The sequence below is a fragment of the Hakea prostrata genome, chromosome 3 (assembly GCF_041222555.1).
Source record: "Hakea prostrata isolate BN-2017 chromosome 3, UWA_Hpros_2, whole genome shotgun sequence".
In the NCBI taxonomy this organism is placed as follows: Eukaryota; Viridiplantae; Streptophyta; class Magnoliopsida; order Proteales; family Proteaceae; genus Hakea; species Hakea prostrata.
The window spans coordinates 16,519,642-16,531,571 of record NC_142602.1 but is presented as its reverse complement, the minus strand read 5'-3'; the positions used below and the strand labels follow the sequence as shown (position 1 = coordinate 16,531,571).

Genomic DNA, 11,930 nt, shown 5'->3' with positions numbered 1-11,930 from the left:
GAGTCTCATGCAAAGGAGGGCGTTGATTCAACTGTTCTTTTACTGCAATCTCTTAATTTGTAGCTCAATTGAAACAGACACATTATTGTTACCTGGTGTCTTGGCTCTACTTCGCTCCCCCACTTTTGATTTTAGTAATATTAATTTAGTCACCAAAGACATTAAATGTTACTACAATCATGAAAGAATTTTCCAGTACTTGTTAGTAGATTTGTTCTTGCACTACATTTACATCCAGTAGCAATAAGCATTCAGACAAACTCATCAAAATAAGTTTTTGCTGCCACTGCACTCTCTGTAACTCACCAGCCATGATGTTTCATTTTGAAATGTTGGCTTGATGTCCAAATTTTCTGGCTGATTAAACTGTAGTACTAGAACCATCTTCTCATAAAGTAGTCCATCATGCTTTACAGTATAACTCCCTTTATGGGAATGAGTTTTCTTGAAAACAATGTGATTATGACTGAAACAGATATACCATGTAAAGCTTCAGCCCACGGCCGGCCAAAGGGGACGCAGGACCCAAGGCCAAGCGCAGCACAGCACCAAGCCCGGCTCTGGCCCCAAAGGAAGGCAGTAAGCAAGAAACAGTACGCGCAGAAGGTGTGGAAAAAGACAGCCAAAGCATGGCGACCAGAAACGTCCGATTACTCGGTCAGCCCTGCTGAGTAAAACGACCAGGGGGGTCTTGCGCAAGGAAGAGGTGGTTGTGCTCTGGAGAACTCCGCAAATTCGAAGAAGTTTATTCTAAAAAAAGGAACAAAAAAAGGAGGTGGAAAACATTCCAGAAGGGGGGAAATATGATTGACCGTTTACTTGAGGGATTTTGAATGGTTAAATCAGAATCTAATTCCAAGTCGAAACCCATTTAACACTCTCATGAACCTTTTAGATTTCAAATATTCAACATTGCTTGTCTTAGGATTCAAATCTAAGGGGACATTTGTCTTGACTTCTGGTTTACAGAGTAGTGTGAAATCCAAGTTAAACTAAGTGACTTCCTCCACCCATTAAACACGTCCAATTAGACGAGGCCTAGTTTGATTTCTATGTGAACCGTTCCACAACTCCATGTCTCCATCAAGCTTTGCTCGTGAGAAAGGAATCTATTGTCTTCTGTTTTACACTAGAAAGTGATGAAGAGAAAGGGGAAACAGAAGCAAGTTGATGACACCAAGTGGAAAGACTGGATGGATGACTGAGAACAAAAAAAAAAAAAAAAAAAAAAGAGAAAAGACTTTGACTAATGGTCAAGAAATGAAAGCAGAAAGAAAAACGGAAAGACTTGGCTTCAAATCTATTCTTTAAAATTATTAGCCTTGGTAGCTACTGCAACTCAGAATTGCATGGTTTTCATTGCATCTGCTGAGTCTTGAATTTTGATTCTGATGGCACTTTGGTTTCTACTTCTCGTTCTCCTTTTGGGGGGCACATCGTGGTTAGAATCCGCTACCAGTACAAGGACTCTAGGGAATGAGACTGATCGACTTGCTTTGCTCAGCTTCAAGGAACAAACTGATGATCCTTATGGAGTACTACAATCTTGGAACAATTCCAACCATTTCTGCACCTGGAAAGGTGTCACATGTGGCCAGCGTCATCAGCGGGTTATTCGCTTGGAGTTAATTGAGTCAAGCTTGGGAGGTAACATTTCTCCTTCCATTGGAAACCTCAGTTTTCTGCGTGCTATCAACATGACAAGCAATAATTTCCATGGCCAAATCCCTCAAGAAGTTGGTAATCTGATTCGGCTTCAGTACATTGCTTTTACAAATAATAATCTCACCGGAGAACTTCCTACAAGCTTAGCCAACTGCACTCATCTAAGAGAAATCCACTTCAGCAATAACAATCTCATTGGGGAGATTGTTGATGAACTAATTATGGCTTTTTCAAAGTTGGAATGGATTTCTATTAATGACAATGGCATAACGGGAGAAATACCACCACAGCTTGGGAACATTTCCACCCTCCAAATCATTTCTTTGTCTGGAAATGAACTACAGGGGAGAATTCCAGAATCCCTTGGTCAACTCAAAAACTTACTTTGGCTCTCTCTTAATGAAAACAAGTTATCTGGTATGCCCCCTCTCTCAATATTCAACCTCTCATCTCTTCAGGTTATTTCTTTGCCAGTGAACCATCTGCATGGGAGCCTTCCAAGAGAGATTGGGCTCACACTTCCAAACCTCGAAGATCTATTTATTGGTGGAAACTTTTTCTCAGGAAGGATTCCTAGCTCCATTTCTAATATCTCAAGACTCGAAATGTTTGATCTTGGATATAACAGTTTTGTTGGACCAGTCCCTGGCAAGTTGGGAAGTTTTCAAAATCTCCGAGTATTCCAAATTAATGTAAATCAATTTGGAACAGGGGGATCTGCTAATGATTTAGCTTTTGTAGATTCTTTGGCAAACTGTACAAGTCTAGAGGTATTGTCCCTAGGAAGTAACGGTTTTAAGGGTCCCCTTCCCAAATTTAAGGCCAATCTATCCACAAAGCTCTCTCGACTCGGTTTCAATGAAAATCAAATGTCAGGAACCATCCCTTTTGGGATAGAGAACCTTGTTAACTTAATCTTTTTGGACCTACATCAAAACTTTCTTCAAGGTAATATTCCATCAGAGCTTGGCAAGCTCCAAAATCTTCAAAGATTGCAGTTGAGTGAAAATGAGCTTTCAGGACAAATACCATCATCTTTAGGGAATCTCACTCTTTTGTATAATCTCCAATTGGAAGCCAACAACTTGATTGGAAGGATTCCTCCCAGCCTTGGAAAATTTGAACATTTACAGCAGCTAATCCTTCGTCACAATTATCTCAAAGGTTCAATACCTAAGCAACTATTTCAAAAGCCTGCCATATCATTGATATTTCTCGACCTATCTTCTAATTCACTAGAAGGTCCTCTACCAATTGAAATTGGTAACTTGAAGAGTCTTTCTACATTGGATATCTCCAAAAATAGACTATCTGGAAAAATTCCCATCTCTATTGGCGGATGTAATAGTTTGGAACATCTTTACATGGCCAGTAACTCCTTTGAAGGAAACATTCCCCAGTCTTTGGCTTCTATAAAGGGGCTTCAAGATCTGGATCTTTCACACAACAACTTATCAAATCAAATCCCAAAGGATCTAGGAAACCTTTCAGTATTACAAAGTTTGAATTTATCATTCAATAATCTTGAAGGTGAAATACCAACAAAAGGAATCTTTGGAAATATAACTGCGGTTTCAGTTAAGGGAAATGACAAGCTTTGTGGGGGAATCATGGAGTTCAACCTGCCTGCATGTAGAAACCATGGATCTCAAAAGCAAGAAAAACTTCGTGCTTTCAAATTAGTTTTGAAAATAATCAGCGTGGTTCTTAGTTTTCTTTTGATATCTGTCTTTGTTGTTGTTCTTTGGATAAGAAGATCAAAAGGTAAATTTCCATCAACGCAACTAATTGAAAATCAGTTCCCAAGGATTTCCTATAGAGAGCTCTTCCAAGCCACTGAAGGATTTTCTTCAGCCAATTTCTTAGGTTCTGGTACTTTTGGTTCTGTGTATAAAGGGGTCATCAACCAGGATGAAACAACTGTTGCAGTGAAAATACTTGACCTTCAAAATCCACGAGCTTACAAGAGCTTTATTGCTGAATGTGAAGCATTACGAAACATTCGGCATCGAAATCTTGTCAAGATTTTAACTTGTTGTTCAAGTCTTGATTCTAAAGGACAAGATTTCAAAGCCCTTCTTTATGAGTTCATGCCCAATGGGAGCCTAGATGATTGGTTGCATATGCCAACGGAGCCACATAATTATCCAAGGAATTTAAGCCTTCTTCAAAGATTAAATATTGCAATTGATATAGCTTCTGCATTGGATTACCTTCATTGCCATTGTTATGTGTCAATTGTTCATTGTGATTTGAAGCCAAGCAATGTTCTACTTGATAGCGCTATGATTGCGCATGTCAGCGACTTTGGTTTGGCAAGGTTACTTTTAAAAGTTGAAGACAATTCATCCCAAGCTCAAACTAGTACCATTGGAATAAAGGGTTCTATTGGCTACACTACTCCAGGTAACAAATATTTTTATTTTTGAGTTAATAATATCTTGAATTCATATCTTTTCTAGATGCCATTACCAAGTTGTTGTACAATTTGAATAAAAATCAACTTTAGGGTGTTTAATATGACCAAATTATGAATTTATGTTTAAAAGAACTTAAGATCTTAAGATCTTCTATCTCATACCAAAAAAAAAAAAGATCTTCTATATCAAGGTTTAAACTTCAATACAACTATTATAGTGTATTTGGGTCATGCTCTAGATGCATGTTTGATTGAATGTAAATAAATTTTTTATATTTATTTAGAGTGGATCATATTTTAATCCATTTCGAAAGAATTAAGTTTCCCCTATTTTGGCCATTTAAGTTTCTATTATTGAATAATTTGTTCGTAATTTCCATAGTTCACATGTCATTTTTGTATTAAAGGAAAAACATGGTAACTCTCTTTTGTTACACTAATATAGCAAAATGTCTTGAAAATTCCAGAATATGGTATTAATGGAAATGTAGCTACACAAGGGGATGTGTTTAGCTATGGGATTCTTCTATTGGAGATGTTCATTGGAAAAAGGCCAACAGATCCAATGTTTGCAGATGACTTAAACCTCCATAACTATGCAAAGGCAGCATTATCTATGCAAGGGATGCAAATTTTAGATCCAACACTCTTACCCGAGGAAGGACATGATGAAGAAATCGACACAATTGATGGTGTTAGTCATTGGACTGATGAATTGAAAGAATGCGCAACGGCAATAATTAAAATTGCATTGCAGTGCTCTATGGAATCGCCAAGAGAACGCATGCACATGAGTGATGTTGTGAAGGAACTACATTTAATCAAGGACAAATTTCTTGGAGGTAAAGCTGAAAACTATTTGAGCATCCATGCTTGATTAGAAGTTGTTTCCTAATTTATACTTTCACAATATAATGTTGACTATTCATTATATATTGGAAGAAGGTTTCTCTTTACTAGGGAAGAACATTCTATTCTCTAGATACATAAAAACTATGCATTCCAACAAGCTTAATTAATTTCCCATATTGGAGGGCAAACTATGATTTCAAAATTAAATTTATTATGTTGCTTATGTATGTTACAACATATATAAAGGTGAATTTTGATGGAGCTTGTAACTCTTTTGACAAAAGCAGGAAGATTGACAAGCAATTAGTGATGCAGAGAAGGGCACTAATTCAACTGGTATGTTATTGTCTGGCATTAGTAAGTTAGCTAGGGTTTGGGATGGTTTGCTTTTCTGCATTTTGATGTGTTATTTTGAAACATAGTGAGAACATTATATGTAACTGCTCATGGTTGTAATCTTAATAAAAAATGGTTGTCGATTGAGAAAGGGAGGAAGAAGCATTGATTTCTCCCACTGTATATCTACCATCTAATCTTTCCATAAACCTCTGTTTATAAGCGAATAATGTTTTTGTCTAAACTCGGATCTTGATGTTTCTGTCTTATAATCTTCCTGTAGGAATATGTTGAGGCTATCATGAACTTTTCTGCTAAAACAAAAATTTTCTTTTCTACTGCTGTTTCAATATGGGATTCTAAATTCTCTGCCATGAAAAGCCTCTAGGTAATTATCATCTGAGTTTTAAAAAGGCATGAGCTACACCGAATCTGCTTCCGTGTTGTTGTAGTTAGAAATACAATTGCTTCCCTTGTGTTTTGCATTTTGGGGTTTTAGGATCTTGTTAACGACAAAATCTGTTTTGGATTAGGTTATTTATTCTAATTTTTAATGAGGTTTTTTGAATTCTTCACGGAGTCCTTTGATCTTGAAATTAAACTTGAGGAACCTGTTAACAAGGATTTACTTCCAAGCAACCATAACATTCCATGATCTCAAAGCCCAACTAATATTATACTGATCGATTCATCAAAATAAGATGTTATGTTGATTTATTGAGCTCATTTGAAGAATCCATTCTAATTTTAAATCATTTAACTCTTCATCTATTGAACAGTAGTTTGTGATCCATTTGATTCTTATTCACTAGTCAAAGTTGAACAAAATCTTAACCTTGTTTGGTGAATTCTTATCTTGTGCTAATGATATCAGTGATTTTTCAGATTGGTATGGTTGATGTTTTTGATTTCAGAGAGGAGAACCATTTTTTTCTTTCAATTTGTAAGTATCTGAAGTTGAATACAGACCACATTGAATGTAAAGCAATTGGTTCATGAAAGTTTTAGTTGTTTTCCATATATAATCACAGAATGGCATCTTCACTGTTAACGACCTCCTTTAATTCCTTTGCATGTACCACATATATATTGGATGCTAAAGCCTCACTGCTGAGTGCAGAAAAGTTCCACCCAACAAGACTCTCATTAGCTCACCAGGCACCATCCATGATGTTTCATTTTGAAATGTTGGCTTCATGTCCAAATTTTCTGTCTGAATAAAACTGTTGTACTAAAGCCATCTTCTCATGAAGTAGTTCATCACGCTTTACAGTAGAACTCCCTTTATGGGAATGAATTTTCTTGAAAACTATGTGATTATGACTGAAACAAACATATCATGAAAAGCTTTGGAAACTATATATGAGATGCAACAAGTGCAAGCTCATTTAACACTCTCATGAACCTTCTAGATTTCAAATATTCAACATTGCTTGTCTTAGGATTCCAAATTTTCTAGCGTTTATTTCTAAGGGACATTTGTCTTCACTTCTGGTTCACAGAGCGTGAAATCCATGTTAGACTCAATGATTTCCTCCATCAACCTTTTTCTGGTGAGAAAGGAATCTAGCTATTGGAATTAAAAGCCATGAGGCAAGGGCAGGCAGGCATAGAGGGTCCACAGATTATAAAGCAGTAACAAATACAAGAAAAAAGAGGCAAAAAAGCATCAAAGTGGCAGCACAGGAAGTTAAATTTTCTTCAGTTTTGCACTAGAAAGTGACGAAGAGAAAGGGAAAACAAAATTAAGCAAGTTGATGACACCTCATGGAAAGACTCCATGACTGACAATATGAAATAAGAGACTAATGGTCAAGAAATGAAAGCAAGAAAAACAGAAACACATAGTTTGTATGGAACGTTTGGAAGTGACCAGTCTTTCCATCAGTTGCTCTACTATGATGAAATCAATGCTTTCTCAGAATTGAAGCAAGGAAACTGATCCATCATTCCATTAAATAAAAGTAACAATTCATCCGAAAAAAATAATAGTTCGACTTTCTCCAGCTTCTCTTTTTCCAACAAGCAGTCAGTCTCCTTTGTAGCCAAACATCCAGCCTCGGTGGGTGCCCGACATACATCGTTATTATAAATGCAGAGAAAACGAGTCCCCTTGATTGAATTCTTGACACATGTCCAATCTCAAAACAAGGTTCTTATTTCTTATTTAATAAGATTAATGGCTTTAAGTTCTATTTTATCTAACTTACTAAAAAGCGATCTTGCTTTGAAATTGGAAATGAGCAAAAATATTGGCAGCTAGCACAGGGATTTTAATTTTCTTCTGTTTTACACTAGAAAGTGATGAAGGGAAAGCGAAAACGGAAGCAAGTTGATGATACCTAGTGGAAAGACTCGATGACTGACAACAACAAAAAAAGGAGAAAAGACTTAGACTAATGGTCAAGAAATGAAAGCAGAAGGAAAAACGGAAAGACTTGACTTCGAATCTATCCTTTAAATTGATTAGCCTTGGTAGCTACCTCAACTCAGAATTGCATGGTTTTCATTGCATCTGTGAGTCTCGAATTTTGATTATGATGGCACTTTGGCTTCTACTTCTTGTTCTCCTTTTGGGGGGCAAATCGTGGCTAGAATCCGCTACCAGTATAAGGACTCCAGGGAATGAGACTGATCGACTTGCTTTGCTCAGCTTCAAGGAACAAATCATTGATGATCCTTATGGAGTACTACAATCTTGGAACAACTCCAACCATTTCTGCAGCTGGTTAGGTGTCACATGTGGCCGTCGTCATCGGCGGGTTGTTCTCTTGGATTTAGTTGAGAAGGGACTGGGAGGAAACATATCTCCTTCCATAGGGAATCTCAGTTTTTTACGTGTTATCAAGATGAAAAGAAATAGATTCATCGGCAAAATCCCCCAAGAAGTTGGTAATTTGATTCGACTTCAATACATTTCTCTGGGAAACAATAGTCTCAGCGGAGAACTTCCTGTCAGCTTAGCCAATTGCACTCAACTAAGAACAATACGCTTTGGCTACAACAATCTCACTGGGAAGATTCCTGTTGAAATGATTATGGCTTTGTCAAAGTTGGAGGTGATTTCTATTAACTGTGGTGGCATATCTGGAGAAATACCCCCACAGCTTGGGAACATTTCCACTCTCCAATCCATTTCTTTGGCTGAAAATGAACTACAGGGGAGAATTCCAGAATCCTTTTGGTCAACTCATAAACTTAGACTATCTATCTCTCAACGAAAACAAGTTATCTGGTATGTTCCCTCTCTTAATATTCAACCTCTCATCTCTTCGGACAATTTCTTTGCCATTGAACCATCTACATGGGAGCCTTCCAAGAGAGATTGGGCTCACACTTCCAAATCTAGAAAATCTATGTATTGGAGGAAACTTTTTCTCAGGAAGCTTTCCTAGTTCCATCTCTAATATCTCAACACTCGAAATGTTTGATATTTCAGGTAACAATTTTGTTGGACCAGTCCATAGCAAGTTGGGAAGTTTAAAAAATCTCCAAATATTCCAAATTAATAGAAATCATTTTGGAACAGGGGAAGTTGCTAGTGATTTATCGTTTGTAGATTCTTTGCTAAACTGTACAAGTTTAGAGTGTTTGAGCATAGAAAATAATGATTTTAAAGGTCCCCTTCCCAACTTTAAGGCCAATCTCTCCATGAAGCTCTCTGAACTCATTTTCAGTGGGAATCAAATATCAGGAACCATCCCTTATGGAATAGTGAAACTTGTGAACTTAACATTTTTGACCCTAGACCGAAACTTTCTTAAGGGTAATATTCCATCTGGACTGGGGAAACTTTCCAAACTTGAAAGCTTGTGGTTGAGTGAAAATGGAATTTCAGGACAAATACCATCAACTCTAGGGAATCTCACTCTTTTGTTTGAACTTCATTTAGAATCCAACAACTTGAATGGAAGGATTCCTCCCAGCCTTGGAAAACTTGAACATTTACAGCGCCTAATCCTTTGTCACAATTATCTCCAAGGTTCAATACCTAAGCAACTATTTCAAAAGCCTGCCATATCATTGATATTTCTCGACCTATCTTCTAATTCACTAGAAGGTCCTCTACCAATTGAAATTGGTAACTTGAAGAGTCTTTCTACACTAGATATCTCCAAAAATAGACTATCTGGAGAAATTCCCATCTCTATTGGTGGATGTAATAGTTTGGAACATCTTTACATGGCCAATAACTCCTTTGAAGGAACCATTCCCCAGTCTTTGGCTTTTGTAAAGGGGCTTCAAGATCTAGATCTTTCACACAACAACTTGTCAAACCAAATCCCAAAGGATCTAGAAAACCTTTCAGTATTACAGAGTTTGAATTTATCATTCAATAATCTTGAAGGTGAAATTCCAACAAAAGGAATCTTTGGAAATGTAATTGCGGTTTCAGTTAAGGGAAATGACAAGCTTTGTGGGGGAATCTTGGAGTTCAACCTGCCTACATGCAAAAACCATGGATCTCAAAAGCAAAAAAAACTTCATGCTTTCAGATTAGTTTTGAAAATAATCAGCGTAGTTCTCAGTTTTCTTTTGATATCTATCTTCGTTGCTGTTCTTTGGATAAGAAAATCAAAGGGTAAAACTCCATCTACGCAATTGATTGGAAATCAGTTCCCAATGATTTCTTATAAAGATCTCTTCCAAGCCACTGAAGGATTTTCTTCAGCCAATTTCTTAGGCTCTGGTAGTTTTGGTTCCGTGTATAAAGGGGTCATCGACCAGGATCAAACAACTATTGCAGTGAAAATACTTGACCTTCAAAATCCACGAGCTTACAAGAGCTTTATTGCTGAATGTGAAGCATTAAGAAACATTCGGCATCGAAATCTTGTTAAGATTTTAACTTGTTGTTCAAGTCTTGATTCAAAAGGACAAGATTTCAAAGCCCTTGTTTATGAGTTTATGCCCAATGGGAGCCTAGATGATTGGTTGCATATGCCAATGGAGCCACAGAATTATCCAAGGAATTTAAGCCTTCTTCAAAGATTAGATATTGCAATTGATGTAGCTTCTGCATTGGATTACCTTCATTGCCATTGTTATGTGCCAATTGTTCATTGTGATTTGAAGCCAAGCAATGTTCTACTTGATAGCGCTATGACTGCGCATGTCAGCGACTTTGGTTTGGCGAGATTACTTTTAAAAGTTGAAAACAATTCATTCCACGCTCAGGCTAGTACCACTGGAATAAAGGGTTCTATTGGCTACACTGCTCCAGGTAATAAATATTTTTTATTTTTGAGTTAATAATATCTTGAATTCATATCTTTTCTAGATGCCATTACTAAGTTGTTGTACAATTTGAATAAAAATCAACTATAGGGAGTTCAATATGACCAAATTATGAATTTCTTTTTAAGAGGACTTAAGATCTAAAGATCTTCTATATCTAGGTTTAAACTTCAATCCAACTATTATAATGTATTTGGGTCATGCTCTAGATGCTCTTTTTTTTTTTTTGGGTACAAAGGGGCTTTATTTTTTAAATGGATAAAAATATGATCATGCTCTAGATGCATTTTTGATTGTTATATGTAAATAAATTTTGTATGTTTATTTAGAGTGGATCATATTTTTATCCATTTCAAAAGAATTAAATTTCTCAGATTTTGGCCATTTATGTTTCTATTATTGAATAATTTGGTCACAATTTCCATAGTTCACATGTCATTTGTGTATTATATGAAAAACATGGTAACTCTCTTTTGTTACACTAATAGAAAAATGTCTCTAAAAATCCAGAATATGGTATTAATGGAAATGCAACTACACAAGGGGATGTATTCAGCTATGGGATTCTTCTATTGGAGATGTTCATTGGAAAAAGGCCAACAGATCCAATGTTTGTAGATGACTTGAACCTCCATAACTATGCAAAGGCAGCTTTACCTATGCAAGGGATGCAAATATTAGATCCAACACTCTTACCCGAGGAAGGACATGATGAAGAAATTGAAATAACTGATAGTCTTAGTCATCGGACAGATGAATTGAAAGATTGCACAATGGTAATAATCGAAATTGCATTGCAGTGCTCTATGGAATCGCCAAGAGAACGCATGCACATGAGTGATGTTGTGAAGGAACTACATTTAATCAAGGACAAATTTCTTGGAGGTAAAGCTGAAAACTATTTGAGCATCCATGCTTGATTAGAAGCTGATTCCTAATTTATACTTTCACAATATAATGTTGAATATTCCTTATATTTTAGAAGAAAGTTTCCCTTTACTAGGGAAGAATAGTTCCATTTTCTAGATACATAAAAACTATGCATTCCAACATGTTTAATTAATTTCCTATATTGAAGGACAAACTATGATTTCAAAACTTAATTTATTATGTTGCTAATGTATGTTACTACATATAGAAAGGTCAATTTTGATGGAGCTTGTAATTCTTTTGACAAAAGCAGGAAGATTGACAAGCAATTAGTGAGCTGAAGTCTCATGTAGAGAAGGGCACTGATTCAACTGGTTTGTTATTGTCGTTTCAGTTTTTTCTTTTATCAGGTATATATTTTCATAGGACTAGTAAACTTAGCTAGGGTTTGGGATAGTTCATTTTTCTGCATTTTGATGTGTTATTTTAAAATATAATGAAAATATTATACGTAACAGCTCATGGTTTTTGTAATCTTAATAAAAGGTGG

At 36.3% G+C, this 11,930-nt stretch overlaps 2 pseudogenes across 1 annotated transcript; both read left to right on the top strand.

Annotated features, from left to right (window-relative positions):
- The first annotated feature begins 1,264 nt into the window (after positions 1-1,264).
- LOC149021214 (receptor kinase-like protein Xa21) lies at positions 1,265-6,402 on the top strand (annotated as a pseudogene). The gene is made up of 4 exons (XR_016172300.1): positions 1,265-4,071; positions 4,552-4,926; positions 5,224-5,272; positions 6,158-6,402. The product of XR_016172300.1 is annotated as a receptor kinase-like protein Xa21 (transcript).
- A 1,410-nt stretch (positions 6,403-7,812) lies between these two features.
- LOC149021213 (receptor kinase-like protein Xa21 pseudogene) lies at positions 7,813-11,430 on the top strand (annotated as a pseudogene).
- Positions 11,431-11,930: the final 500 nt, after the last annotated feature.